General features: G+C 43.6%; 1 protein-coding gene across 11 annotated transcripts in view; it reads right to left on the reverse strand.

The window, feature by feature from the left end:
* The window catches only part of KIFC3 (kinesin family member C3), a 105,416-nt gene that overhangs the window by 88,231 nt on the left and 2,006 nt on the right, over positions 1-15,179 (reverse strand). For 2 of the 11 annotated variants that reach the window (XM_077986105.1, XM_077986096.1), the window contains exon 1: positions 1,045-1,172. The exons of 7 other annotated variants lie outside the window; for them this stretch is intronic. The gene's annotated coding sequence lies outside the window, so the exon portion shown is untranslated. Of the gene's footprint in view, positions 1-1,044; positions 1,173-8,827; positions 8,921-15,179 lie in introns of those variants that run through there. 2 more of the 11 variants (XM_077986087.1, XM_077986086.1) reach the window with 2 other exon arrangements.

Here is a 15,179-nt window from a genome sequence, read left to right on the forward strand (position 1 = left end):
CCATCCCTCCCTGGACTCTTGCGATAGTCCTTGACCCGCTGCAATCATCTCAACTCAGCAGCCTGAGTGACCCTGTTAAAACCAAAGCCAATCACATCACTCATCTGCTCAAAGCCGTCTGTGGCCCCCATATCGCTTCAAGTAAAAACCAAGGTTTTGCAGTGGCCCTCAAGCCCTCTCTGCTCCAAACCTCCTATCCCTCCCGACACCTTTGCTCTGCTCCTAAAATCTGCCAGACACCCTTAGGGCCTTTGCATGGGTTCTTCCACCTTGGACACTCTTTCCCCAGATATCCACAGGGCTCCCTCTCTCCCTCCACACCTGCTCAGGCACCTGTTCCTCAAGGAGACTCTCCCTGATCTCCTTAGTTAAAAATCACAACCCACTCCTCATCTTCCACCTCTGCCCCAAACTCTTTACACCCCTTACTCTGTTGTTTGATTGGTTGGTTGGTTTTTGTTTTATAGTCTTCGCTCTTAACACCTTCCAACAGACAAAATGTCGATGTATTTTTGTGCCTATTATTTATTCCGTTTTCCTCTGTGAGGGAGAGTCACCTCTGAAAGGTGGAGATCCTTTTCTATATTGTGTGCCAACATCTCCCGGGCACTGGTAGAGTCTGACACTTACAGGGGGTTCTGTAAAGTTTTGTGAAAGGAAGGGGCTGCCCCAGAGCTGTGGGGTTTTTGTCAAAACAAAGATGAGAAAGAGAACAGATCAGAGGAAATGCGTTTGACTTCCCCGCACCTCAGGAGATGAGATGAGGGAAGAGTAGACAGGGCAAGGGGCCTGGAGACCCACCCCTGTCAGACACTTACAAACCTGTGCCCACTCCCTCCCCACCAGAGCAGGAAGGGGCTGGACCTCCAGGGGCCGGTGGTAGCCAGGTAGAGGGAGAATTCCACCCTGTCCCTGGGTTGGGTTGGGCAGTAGAGGACCACACCCTGGGTGTGGCCCAGACAGCACTGTGGGGCTCCTGGTTCCAGACCTGAAGCCAGGCGGGGAGAAGCAGACAAAGCCATGAGATACACATCCTTTCCCTACCTGTGGCCTCCCGGCTGCCTCCAACCTGGACACAGGGCTTTGCAAGCTTTCTAAATGAGAATCCTGATTGCTGAAGAAGGCGGATGGTGGAGGGTGACCCTAACAGAAGTGAGCTCTCTGCAGACACTGGAATGCAATGTTCTGCTGGGAAACCCAGCCACCTGGGCGGAGATGCCTGGACGGCGCTGTTCAACCCAACAGGTGCAAATTCTCATGTCAAACCCTTTAAGGAAGCTGGTCACAGATAGCCCATCCTCCCTCTTTTCTCCCCCACTCCATCTGGTTGTTAACAAGAATGAGAAAAGCAGATTAGAAGTGTCACCCCTGCAGCTGGTTCAAGGCTGTACAACCAATCCACTTTCATTTCATTCTGACAGGTACAATTTCTTTCCCAAACACTCAGGTATTGAGTTTTGAGAAACCTACTTATATTAATTTCATGAGCTTGACTGTGACCTGGGATAACCCTTTTATGAGCAAAACAAATAAATGACCTATAAAAAGAAGTTTGTTTTCCTTTGTGATTCTGTGATATAAGAAATATATTTAGGCCCAGTGCAGTGGCTCACGCCTGTAATCCCAGCACTTTGGGAGGCCAAGGCAGGCAGATCATTTGAGGCCAGGATTTCGAGACCAGCCTGGCCAACAAGGTGAAACCCCATCTCTACTAAAAATGCACAAATTAGCCAGGTGTGGTGGCGAACACCTGTAATCCCAGCTACTCCAGGGGCTGAGGCATGAGAATCTCTTGAACCCGGGAGGCAGAGGTTACAGTGAGCCAGATGGTACCACTGCATTCCAGCCTGAGGCAACAGAGCAATGATTCTGTCAAGGAAGAGAGGAAGAAAGGAAGGGAAGGAGGGAGGGAGGGAGAGAAGGAGGGAGGGAGGGAGGGAAGGAGGGAAGGAGGGAGGCAGGGAGGGAGGGAGGGAGGAAGGAAGGAAGGAAGGAAGGAAGGAAGGAAGGAAGGAAGGAAGGAAGGCAGGCAGGCAGGCAGGCAGGCAGGCAGGCAGGCAGGCAGGCAGGCAGGCAGGCAGGCAGGCAGGCAGGCAGGCAGGCAGGCTGGCTGGCTGGCTGGATGAGGTGGCTCACACCTGTAATTCCAGCACTTTGGGAGGCCGAGGTGGAAGGCTTGCTTGAGCCCAGGAGTTTGAGACCAGCCTGGGCAACACAGTAAAAATCCTGTGTCTATAAAAAATAAAAATTAATTTTAAAAAATTGTAGGACATGCAGCTGGTGTCACAGAGAATTGATGGGTGTGGGGAAGAAACCACACACATTTGGTGTTAGGAGTGTTCTATGGATAGAAAAAGATTAGAGATTCTACAAACTGATTCTGTCAGTCTGTGGAATTACACACACACACACACACACACACACACACACACACACACAGCCCAATTTTCTGTTATAAGCAGGGGAGGTGAGTCCTGAAAGAGATATGCAGATGATATAAATGCATAAGAGAACATTGAGACTTTTCTTTCCCTTTGGCCTTATTGTTCAAGAATATATTTTTAGATTAAGTCCAGATGTCAGATGAATTTTTGTTTTGTTTTTTTGTTTTGTTTTGTTTTGTTTTTTGAGACCGAGTCTCACTCTGCCGCCCAGGCTGGAATGCAGTGGCACAATCTCAGCTCGCTGCAACCCCTGCCTTCCAGAATCAAGCAATTCTTGTGCCTCAGCCTCTCAAGTAGCTGGGGCCACAGGCGCACACCACCACATCTGGCTAATTTTTGTATTTTTGTAGAGATGGGATTTCACCATGTTGACCAGATGGGTCTTGAAATCCTGACCTCAAGTGATCCACCTGCCTCAGCCTTCTAAAGTACTGGGATTACAGGTGTGAGCCACCATGCTTGGCCTGGATGCCAGAAGAATTATTTGCAAAACAATTTTTAAATACTCTGAGAAATTATTGTTGTAGCATCTTTGTAAAGAAGCCAAAGTTTTATTATTGTTATTTTCCGTCTAGTGCCTTGAAGTTGCCATACATTTTGGAGATTCTATTAAAGCTATAAGCTCGTTTTGTTCAGATGAACATTCATTTGTTTTTATGATCAAGCAAACAGAGAGTGGTTTAACTGACTTAAGAAGGACCACACGGAAAGCCGAAATCCAGGACCAGCATCAAGATGCCATCATGGAGACCCTGTGTGGTGGCTCATCCCAGAATTCTGGGAGGCCGAGGATTGCTTGAGGCCAGGAGTTCCAGACCAGCCTGCACAGTGTAGCGAGATCCCATCTCTACAAAAGCTTCTAAAAATTAGCTGGGCATTGTGGTGCATACCTGTAGTCCTAGCTATTGGGCAGGCTAAGTCCAGAGGATGCCCTGAGCCCATGAATTTGAGGCTGCAGTGAGGTGTGACTGAGCCACTGCCACTCCAGCCTGATGGACAGAATGAGATCTGTCTCAAAAAATTAAAATTAAAATTAAAAGATGCCCATAGGAATCTAATCTCCAATTCTGTGTGCAGACTACTAAAATGTCTCTCTTGCTAAAAGGAAGCCCTAAGAATGGCTACACAGGGTTTTTAAAGATTTAGCATGTCTTAGGACTCACTATGTGTGACACCTTCAGGCAGCCATAACAAAAAACTAGAGGTTTTCTGTAAATATATGAATAAAAATAAGGAATTTAGATTCCCTGGCAACTATGACCTTAAACTTTGTTTTCAAGGTGAAAAATATTCACATAAAATTAAGCTTTATGAGAACATTTCTATGATGATTTAATTTCTTCTCTCATCCCCAGTTCCACTTAAACACTAATCCTAGAATCCTAAAACTGTTCTTCCTGTAGATGTCATGGTAAGTACCACACTTTTTATGTGCTTTTCCATGAGCAGAGAACAATAGTAGCTGAGTGATCAGACAGTACAGAGATTAGCAGAGGAGTTAGTAAGAAGCTTTAGAGGTTTATATCTGTGGCTCTACTTGTCTAAATTTAAGCCTTTTTGGAGACAGAAACCCAGTTAACCAATTTAAGGCAACGACCATAACAGTTTCTTGATAATTGGTGATCTCAGTAGAAAGGGTACGTTGTAAATAAACAAAGCAATGAAACCCAGATTTCATTCATCCATGTATCCCCTACAGACCAGTTTAATGGAGATAAATTACCTTGTAGATAATGACAATGCAAACTTAACACACATCAGATCGATTGAGACAAACTGCTGTGTGTGTGTATCTGTGGCGGCCTTTACTTTGTTATCACAGATTTAGTTATTCTAAAACCCTTATTAAGTGCCCTGTGGGTTCATGGTGGCACTTCTCTAAAAATCTAAAAGTCAATATAGTCTTTTAAATTACAGAGTTGGTGCCCTTTGTCTTATGAAGGGAAGGAGAACATAAACTCACTGCCTCTAGAAGATATGGGTAGAGGTGTTTAGTAAATAGTTAATGGGTCCAGGTGGCTCATGCCTGTAATTCCAGCACTTTGGGAGTCCGAGGCGGGCAGATCACCTGAGGTCAGGAGTTCAAGACCAACCTGGTCTTGAACCACCACGCCTGGCTAATTTTTGTATTTTTAGTAGAGACGGGGTCTTGCCATGTTGGCCAGGCTGGTTTCGAACTCCTGACCTCATGTGACCTACCTGCCTCAGCCTCCCAAAGTGGTAGTACTACAGGAGTGAGCCACCACGCCTGACCACAAGAATGGGTCTTTTTCATACATTGTACTGAGTTCTCTGCAGGCCCTTCCAGTGCTTCAGCTGTGGGAAGTTTTCCTGTGTTGTTTCATTGATATTCTCTGCCCTTTCTTTGTTCTCTCTGGAATTCCTTGAAATTGCTGATTTGATTTTAACTCCCTTCCCTTCCCTCCCTCCCTCCCTCCCTCCCTCCCTTCCTTCCCTTTTTTTTTTTTTTTTTTTTTTTTTGACAGGGTCTTGCTTTGTTGCCCAGACTGGAGTACAGTTGTGCAGTCATATCTCACTGCAGCCTCAAGCTCCTGGGCTCAAGCCATCCTCTCACCTCAGCCTCCTGAGCAGCCAGGATTACAGGAGTGTGCCACCACACCCGGCTAATATTTTTTTAATGTTTTGTAGAGACAGGGTCTCATTATGTTGCCCAGGCTGGTCTCAAACTCCTGGGCTCCAGTGATCCTCCTGCCTCGGCCTTCCAAAGTGTTAGGATGACCAGTGTGAGCCACCATGCGTGGCCTATTATTTTTCATCTCTCTCTGTTTGTTCTAGTTCCTGGGAAATTTCCTCAACTTCATCTTCCAATCCACTTACTGATTTTTCCCCTCACATTAAAAACAGAGATTTTTCTTGTGTTTGTTTTATTTTATTTTTCCTTATCACTGGGAATATCTGGAGATTTTTTTGGTTTTGAATATTCATTTATCCAATAGCATTTCAAGAGTGTAATTGCCTCTTGTCTCTGAAACTATTACAATATTCGTTTGTTCTTTCTTTCTTTTTTTTTTTTTTTTGAGACAGAGTCTTGCCCTGTTGCCAAGGCTGGAGTGCAGTGGAGCAATCTTGGCTCACTGCAACCTCCGCCTTCCAAGTTCAAGTGATTATCCTGCCTCAGTCTCCTGAGTATCTGGGATTACAGGCATGTACCACCACACCCGGCTAATGTTTGTTGTGTGTGTGTGTGTGTGTTTTTTTTTTTTCCGAGACACAGTCTTGCACTGTCACCTGGCCTGGAGTGCAATGGCGCAATCTTGGCTCACTGCAACCTCTGCCTCCCAGGTTCATGCAATTCTCCTGCCTCAGCCTCCCAAGTAGCTGGAATTACAGGCACACACCACCAGCCCAGCTAACTTTTTGTATTTTTAGTAGAGACGGGTTTTCTCCACGTTGGCCAGGCTGGTCTCAAACCCCTGACCTCAGGTGATCCTCTCGCCTCAGCCTCCCAAAATGCTAGGATTACAGGTGTGAGCCACACACCCAGCTCATTCTTTCCTTTTTTTATTTCTTCCTTTCTTTCTTTCCCTAGATGTCTATTTTGTCTCTTTTTTCCTGCTTATTTTATTTTGGTCTCACTTTCACTTTAGAGACAAACTGTGGGATTATCCTTGGCTTTCTGTTCATATTTAAGATGAGACACTAACAGTCGGTCGGACCTATATGTGGGGGTGGCGCTTGTGACTGGAGGACTTTGCTGTAGGGTGATGGACCGGGGCCTTGGAGCACTCATTGGAGGATCCTCATTGTCAGTTTTATTAGTTCCTTTCTCCAGAGCTGATCTGTTTCCCCAGAAGTGAATCACCCCATCTCCTGCCGCATCATCAGCTGTAACCCTGGCTGCCAATGTTCGGAGACCTCAGAGAGGGCAGAAGGCCAGAGGTCTCAGTGTTCTGAGTGAGTTTCACGTCATCCCTGGGTTTCGGGTGTGGTGCTTCCTCAGCTCCCACCTCTGGGCCACGTGTTCTGAAATCCAGATTCCTTAACACCTTTTGTCTACTGTTCTGTTCCTTTTCTATTCTCTTTACCCTTGTGGATTTTTACTTTTTAAATCCTTTACAATCATTTCATTTGGGTTCAGGAAGGGATGGAAATGAATGCAAATATTCCGTCTTCAACTAGAAGTCCTATACATTAATATTTTACTTCAAGAGGTTTAGTTCAAAGCACATCTAGATTAGGAGTAAAAATTGTTCTGTAAGCCCCAGTGAGCCAAACTAGGGAGACTAAAGGAACCTATTTAGCAAAAAGATTCTATATTCCACTTAAAGGGATCAAATAGCAATTCTAAGTAGACTGTCAAAAGCTAAATATGTATATTGTAATTCCTACAGCAATTTTAAAACTTTCTTTGTAGAATTTCTTTTTTGTATAGGAGAGAAATTTTTTGTAAAGAACTAAAATTAGTATGCTATAGTATATTTCTTTGTATAGAATCACTATATAAAGAAATATATACCTAGAAAATCCTGAAGACAAGGAAAACAAGTTAAAACAATTTTAAAATAAGAAATATAATCAAAACCCAATAGATAAATTAAAATGGTATACTAAAAGTATTCAAATAATCTGCCCGGGCATGGTGGCTCACTCCTGTAATCCCAGCACTTTGAGAAGATGAGGTGGGTGGATCACCTGAGGTCAGGAGTTCGAGACCAGCCTGGCCAACATGGTGAAACCCTGTCACTACTAAAAATACAAAAATTAGCTGGGCATGGTGGTGCATGCCTGTAGTCCCAGCTACCTGGAAGGCCAGGGCAGGAGAATCACTTGAACCCAAGAGGCAGAGGTTGCAGTGAGCTGACACCATGGCACTGCACTCCAGCCTGGGTGACAGAACGAGAATCCATCTCAAAATAAAATCAAATAGTATTCAAATTATCTAAGAAAGGATAAGAAAGGGCAAACAGAAACAACAAATAGAGGGAACAAACAGAAAACAATTCAATGGTGAACCCAAATTCAAGCATATTAATAATCACGTTAAGTGTAAATAGTCTAAATATACCAATTAAAAGACAGAATGTTTAATTTTAAGTTTTAATTTTGTTTATTTATTTTTGAGACAAAGTCTCGCTCTGTCACCCAGGTTGGAGTGCAATGGCACGATCTCGGCTCACTACAACCTCCACCTCCCAGGTTCAAGCGATTCTCCTGTCTCAGCCTCCTGAGTAGCCGGGATTTCAGGCACACGCCACCATATCCAGCTAATTTTTTGAATTTTTAGTAGAGATGGGGTTTCACCATGTTGGCCAGGCTGGTCTCGAACTCCTGACCTGAAGTGATCTGCCCACCTTGGCCTCCGAAAGTGTTGGGATTACAGGTGTGAGCCATCGCACATGGCCTTAATTTTTATTTGATTATTATTTTTTGAGACCGGGTCTCATTCTGTCACCCAGGCTGGAGTGCAGTGGTGTGATCATGGCTCAATGTAGCCTCGACTTCCCAGGCTCCAGCAATCCTCCCATCTCAGCTTCCTGAGGAGCTGGGACCACAGGTGCACACCATCATGCCCAGCTAATTTTTGTATTTTTGGTAGAGATGGGGTTTCACCATGTTGCTCAGGCTGGTCTCAAACTCTTGAGTTCAAGTGATTCACCTGCCTCACCCTCCCAAAGTGCTGGGATTGCAGGCATGAGTCACTATGCCCAGCCGGAAATTGTTAAATGGAATTTTTTTAAAAACTCAACTCTGTGATGTCTATAAGAAAATCCACTTTATATGTAATGATATAGGTATGTTAAAAGTATAAAGATGGGGCCAGGTGCAGTGGCTCATGCCCATAATCTCAGCACTTTGGGAGGCCGAGGCAGGCAGATCACTTCAGGTCAGGAGTTCGAGACCAGCCTGGCCAAATGGCAAAACCCCATCTCTACAAAAAGTACAAAAATTAGCCAGGCATGGTGGCATGCACCTGTAGTCCTAGCTACTGAGGCAGGAGAATCACTTGAACCTGGGAGGTGGAGGTTGCAGTAAGCTGAGATCATGCCACTGCACTCCAGCCTGGGTGACAGAGCAAGACTCCGTCTCAAAAAAAAAAAAAAAAAAAAAAGAAAGAAAATTACCGCAGATATAAACGTGAGCAACACCATCAATCAACTGGATCTAATTGACATTCCTGGAATATTCTACCCGAGAACAACAGAATATACATTCTTTTCAAGTGCCCTGGGTCATAAACCAAACCTCAACAAATTTAAAAGAAATTAAATCATATAAAGTTATTCCCTGACCACAAAGGAATTAAACTAGAAATCAACAGAAAAGTATCTGGAAAATCTCCAAGTGCTTGAAAGTTACACAACACACTTCTAAATAATCTGTGAATCAAAGTGGAAGTTTTGGCCAGGCACAGTGGCTCACACCTGTAATCCCAGCACTTCGGGAGGTCAAGGTAGGAGAATCATTTGAGGCTTGGAGTTTGAGATGAGCCTGGGCAACACAGCAAGATGCCGTCTCTACAAAGAACAAAAATGAAAAACAAAATTTAAAAGGTGAAAGGGGCCCCCCGCCGTCTTCTATTTTTCTTTTCTCTTTTTTTTTTTTTTTTTTTTTTTTTTAAAGACATGGTCTTGCTCTGTCGCCCAGGCTGGAGTGCAATGGTGTGATCTTAACTCACTGCAACCTCTGCCTCCCAGGTTCAAGTGATTCTCATGCCTCAGCCTCCCGAGTAGCTGGGATTACAGGCATGCTCCACCACACCCGGCTAATTTTTGTATTGTTAGTGGAAATGGGATTTCACCACATCGGCCAGGCTGGTCTCAAACTCTGGGCCTCATGTGATCTGCCTGCCTCGGCCTCTCAAAGTGTTGGAATTACAGGCATGAGCCACCGCACCCAGCCAAAAAGTGAAAGTTTGGATGGAAATAGGAAAATATTCAAACTGAATGAAAACAAAAGTACAACATATAAAAATTTGTGAGATGCAGGTAAAAAGTACTTATCAAATGCTTATCTTAGCAGAGAAAAAAAGCTAGATTTCTACCCTAAGAAACGATCATAAGAACAAAATAAATTCAAAGCAAGCAGAAGCAAAGAAATTATAACTTTAAGAGCAGAACTTGACCAGGTGTGGTGACTCAGGCCTGTAATCCTAGCACTGTGGGAGGCCAAGGCAGGTGGATCACTTGAGGTCAGGAGTTCAAGACCAGCCTGGCCAACATAGCGAAACCATGTCTCTACTAAAAATACAAAAATTAGCTCAATGTGGCGGCACACACCTATAGTCCCAGCTACCAGGGAGGCTGAGGCAGGAGAATCACTTGAACCGGGGAGGCAGAGGTTGCAGTGAGCTGAGATCATGCCACTGCACTCTAGCCTGGGTAACAGAGTGAGACTCCATCTCAAAAAAAAAAAAAAAAAAAAAAAAAACTAAACTAACAACAACAACAAAAAAACAAAAACATTAAGAGCAGAAATTAATAAATGGAAGTGGAAATACGGCTGGGCGCAGGGGCTCATGCCTGTAATCCCAGCACTTTGGGAGGTTGAGGTGAGAGAATCACTTGAGCCCAGGCATTTGAGACCAGCCTGGGCAATACAGCAAGACCCTGTCTCTACATAATTAAAATTTAAACTAAAAAAAAAAAAGTCTGGGCACAGTGGCTCATGCTTGTAATCCCAACACTTTGGGAAGCCAAAGTGGATGAATTGCTTGAGCTCAGGAGTTTGGGACCACCCTAGGCAACATGGTGAAACCCTGGCTCTACAAAAAAATACAAAAATTAGCTGGCATGGTGGCACACCCCTGTGGTCCCAGCTATTCAGGAGGCTGAGGTGTGATGATTGCTTGAGCTGGGAGGTGGAAGTTGCAGTGCATTCCAGACTGGGTGACAGAGACCCTATTTAAAAAAAGGAAGGAAGGAAAGAAAGAAAAAGAAAAAGAAAAAGAAAAGAAAAGAAGGAAGGAAGGAAGGAAGGAAGGAAAGAAAGAAAGAAAGAAAGAAAGAAAGAAAGAAAGAAAGAAAGAAAGAGAGAGAGAGAAAGAGAGAGAGAAAGAAAGAAAGAAAAGAAAGAAAAGAAAGGAAGGAAGGAAGGAAGGAAGGAAGGAAGGAAGGAAGGAAGGAAGGAAGGAGGGAGGGAGGGAGGGAGGGAGGGAGGGAGGGAGGGATAAAAAGAATAGAGAAAAACCAATAAACCCAAAAGCTGCTTCTTTGAAACAATCAATTAAAAGTGCTAGCTAGACTGACAAAGAAAAAGAGGGAAGACAGAAATTACCAATATCAGAAGGGAAGAGTGTATATAATAAAAACCTCACAGATGTTAAAAGGATAATAATGAAATATTACAAATAACTCTGTGCACGTTAGTTTGACAATTTAGAAGAAATGGACCAATTCCTTAAAGCCACAAACTACCAAAACCCACCCAAGAAGAAATAGACAGACTAAATAGTCCCATTATCTGTTGAAGAAATTGAGTTCATAGCTAAAATCCTTCCAAACAACAAAACTTAGGTCCAGATGGTTTTCCTGGTGAATTCTACCAAACATTTCAAGAAAATATAACACCAGTTGTTCACAATCTCTTTCAGAAAACAGATCAGGGAACACTTCCTAACTAATTTTGTGAGCCCAGCATTACCCCAATACCAATGAATCTGACGGATTGCTGTTTATTAGTAATGCCTACAACTGACCACATATCACAAAATCCACCCGCAAAAGATACAGCAGTGCTTTAACTCCAAGGCAGAGCAGCACAGGCCCACTCTCCCTGTGTGTTGTGTGTCTTCCAAGGATCTTCAGAGAACGATATATTCTTCTGGTTTCTGCCAACATCCTCCGGAAGGTGTAAACGTGAAGGTCAGGAATCGCCATATGTAAGATACTGGCTTCTTCTTTAGCACAGCCTGTTTCCAAACCTTGTTCCAGGTCCCCTGACTTCAGCTTGGCCTTCTGAGACTCTTAGCCCATTTCTGACTTTCGTAAGTCTCCCAGAACCCCGTAAAACTTTTCTTTCTTTCTTTTTTAAAATCATACTTCAAGTTCTGGGATACATGTGCAGAACGTGCAGGTTTGTTACATAGGTATACACGTGTCATGGTGGTTTGCTGCACCCATCACCCCGGCATCTACATTAGGTATTTCTCCTAATGCTATCCCTCCCCTAGCCTCCCACCCACTAACAGGCCCTAGTGTGTGACGTTCCCCTCCCTGTGTCTGTGTGTTCTCATTGTTCAACCGCCACTTATGAGTGAGTACGTTCAGTGTTTGGTTTTCTGTTCCTGTGTTAGTTCGCTGAGAATGATGGTTTCCAGCTTCATCCATGTCCCTGCAAAGGACATGAATTCATCCTTTTTTATGGCTACATAGTATTCCATGCTGTATATGTGCTACATTTTTTTTTTTTTTTTTTGAGACAGAGTCTCTCTCTGTCGCCCAGGCTGGAGTGCAGTGGCACAATCTCGGCTCACTGCAACTTCCACCTCCCTGGTTCAAGCAATTCTTCTGCCTCAGCCTCCTGAGTAGCTGGTGCACGCCACCATGCCTGACTAATTTTTGTATTTTTGGTAGAGACGGAGTTTCACCATGTTGGCCAGGCTGGTCTCGATCTTCTGACCTGTGATCCACCTGCCTCAACCTCCAAAAGTGCTGGGATTACAGGCATTAGCCACCGCGCCTGGTCCCACATTTTCTTTATCCAGTCTCATTGATAGGCATTTGGGTCGGTTCCAAGTCTTTGCTACTATGAATAGTGCTGCAATAACTTTTTTTCTTTTTTTAACTTTCCTGATACTGAATGAGCAAAGAAATTTAGCTTCTTTTAGTCTAAGAGCCTCATTGCAACCCAAATGTCCATTATATGTCTTCCCGGGCGCAGAGCACTTTGCCCCTAGGAGAAGCCTTCCCTTCCCCGGAATACAGAAGCAGCTGAAGCCAATTTTAGCTTTTTGTTCTATTTTTGCTTTTTGTTTTGTTTTGATTTTTTCTTCCTGTCTAATTTCAGTAATAGCAGAAAGACATCCAATATAAAGTCCATGAACCATTTATAGAAAATTAAAGTGCACATCATGACAGCCAGCGTTGTCTTTCTCTGGAGTTCTGCTCCAGGTGTATAATTGCATGTCATTAACTTTCTATAGCTCACTAATTCACAAACATACCTTTTTTTAACCATCCCCTCCCTTAACAAATTTAAATTTACATAATTGAGGCTGGGTGCAGTGGCTCACACCTGTCATCCCAGAATTTTGGGAGACTGAGGTGGACGGATCACTTGAGGTCAGGAGTTCAAGACCAGCCTAGCCAACACAGTGAAACCCTGTTTCTACTAAAAATACAAAAAAAAAAAAAATTAGCTGGGCGTGGTGGCACATGCCTGTAATCTCAGCTACTCAGGAGGCTGAGGCACAAGAATAGCTTGAACCTGGGAAGTCAAGGCTGCAGTGAGCTGAGATCACACCACTGTACTCCAGCCTAGGCGACAGAGTGAGACTGTCTTAAAAAATAAAAGAAAATACATAATTGAATTCACAAAACAAATTTAATTTCTATGTATATGAAGACAGACAAATGCAAAGAAAAATATTCTATGAAGTATTCTTTGGTTTTATAACAAAAAAGGCAAACAGATACTTTTTACATTCTTCTTGTCTTAATGTAATACATAGGACCATACCCACCTCTTTATTTGAGAAAGTATTTGAACAGTTTCTATTCTGGAGGATTAGAGATTTCCTTGAAGCCATGACTACCCTACAACTTTACACTGTGGTGGGCAGCAAAAATAATATTGTGCCTGATCCCAAAGAGGAGACACAAGCCTTTCCAGAAATGTCTACACCAAAGACACACACCAAAAATAGTTTACTAATGTATATTCTCAGCTTGAGTATGTTGTCTGCTTCCACTTCTAGACTTAAGAAAAGGCCGCGTTCCTCACCCTCCTTCCTCCAGCATTTGCTTCATGCAGTTAAAATGGAACGAATGACTTTAGTTAAAGCATAAAAAGAGTCTCACTAAGGAGATACTAATTATAGCTGTTTTCACAAAGCTCTCAGAAACTCCAGCAGGGGGCTCATTCATTCCTGCTGAGCTGCTACAGACCCTGAGATTATGTTGTCTACATCAGCCTTAGAAATTTCCCACAGGCAACACTTCTCCCACACCCGCGGAAGTCATACACCAGTTACAGTGGGAGGGCAACTGTGTAGGTCACTACAAACGGAACCATTAGTTTCATCTCCATGTTCCCCACAAACATTTAAAATAAAATCAAGGCCAAATGCAGTGACTCACACTTGTAATCCCAGCACTTTGGGAGGCTGAGGCAGGCAGACCACTTGAGGTCAGGAGTTGGAGACCAGCCTGGCCAACATGGTGAAACCTTGTCTCTACTAAAAATACAAAAATTAGCCAGGTGTGGTGGTGCATGCCTGTAGTCTCAGCTACTCAGGAGGCTGAGGAGGAAGGATGGCTTGAATCCAGGAGGCAGAGGTTGCAGTGAGCTGAGATTGCGCCACTGCACTCCAGCCTGGGCAACAGAGTGAGACTCTGTCTCAAAAATGAAATAAAATAAAAACAAGCGGGGCAGGTGGAGCTCCCTTAATTCCTCCCTAGGAAATTCTATAAAGGCAGAGTAAAATTTAGAAAATCAAACTGGGGCAGTGGCTCACACCTGTAATTCCAGCACTTTGGGAAGCAGAGGCAGGTGGATAACCTGAAGTCAGGAGTTCAAGACCAGCCTGACCAATGTGGCGAAACCCCATCTCTACTGAAAATACAAAATTAGCTGGGCATGGTGACATATGCCTGTAATCCCAGCTATTCAGGAGGCTGAGGCAGGAGAATCGCTTGAACCTGGGAGGAGGAGGTGGCAGTGAGCCAAAGATCATGCATTGCACTCCAGCCTGGGCAACAAGAGTGAAACTCTGTCTCAAAAATTTTTAAAAATTTAAAAAAAGAAAATCAAACTGGATATCCAAATGATAATTAAATTACATATGTTCATTCATTACCACTGCTGTTACCAGAAAATGGGTCTTGTCCCAGACTCCAAGAGTGGGCTCTTAGATCTCACTTTCTCGGGAAAGAATTCAGGGCAAGTTGCAGAGTACAGCAAAGTTAAGATAGTTTGTTAGAGACTATTATGGAGTAGGGCTTCCTCAGAAAGCAAAAGGAGGAATGCCCCTACTTTAAAATTTTTATTTATTTATTTATTTATTTAGATACAAGATCTCACTCTGTCACTGAGGCTGGAGTACAGTGGCACTATCATGGCTTACTATAGCCTCAATTTCCTAGGCTCAATTAATCCTTCCACCTCTGACTCCCAAGTAGCTGAGTTACAGGTACACACCACCATGGCTGGCTAACTTTTGTATCTTTTGTAAATATAAGGTTTTTTCATGTTGGCCAGGCTGGTCTTCAACTCCTGAGCTGAAGAGATCCATCCATCTCAGCCTCCCAAAGTGCTGGGATTACAGGCGTGAGCCACCATGCCTGGCCAAGAATGCCTCACCTTAAACATAGTGCTTGCTTATATAGGTTGTTAAGAATAGCATACTTCATTACAAAGACTTTTGATCAGCTTGTGACGGGCTATTAGTATTGTTATTTTCCTATGTTACTACTGATTTCCACAAGAATTTATGTGTGTACTATTATCTTTAAAGTAAAATCTATTCTTAAACTAAGAATGCTTTTTGTTCTTGAAATATTGGGACGTTTCCATAAGTTCTGGGTCTTTATTTGGTAAGTTAGCATCATTAACTCA

The sequence above is a fragment of the Macaca mulatta genome, chromosome 20 (assembly GCF_049350105.2).
Source record: "Macaca mulatta isolate MMU2019108-1 chromosome 20, T2T-MMU8v2.0, whole genome shotgun sequence".
Lineage (NCBI taxonomy): Eukaryota > Metazoa > Chordata > Mammalia > Primates > Cercopithecidae > Macaca > Macaca mulatta.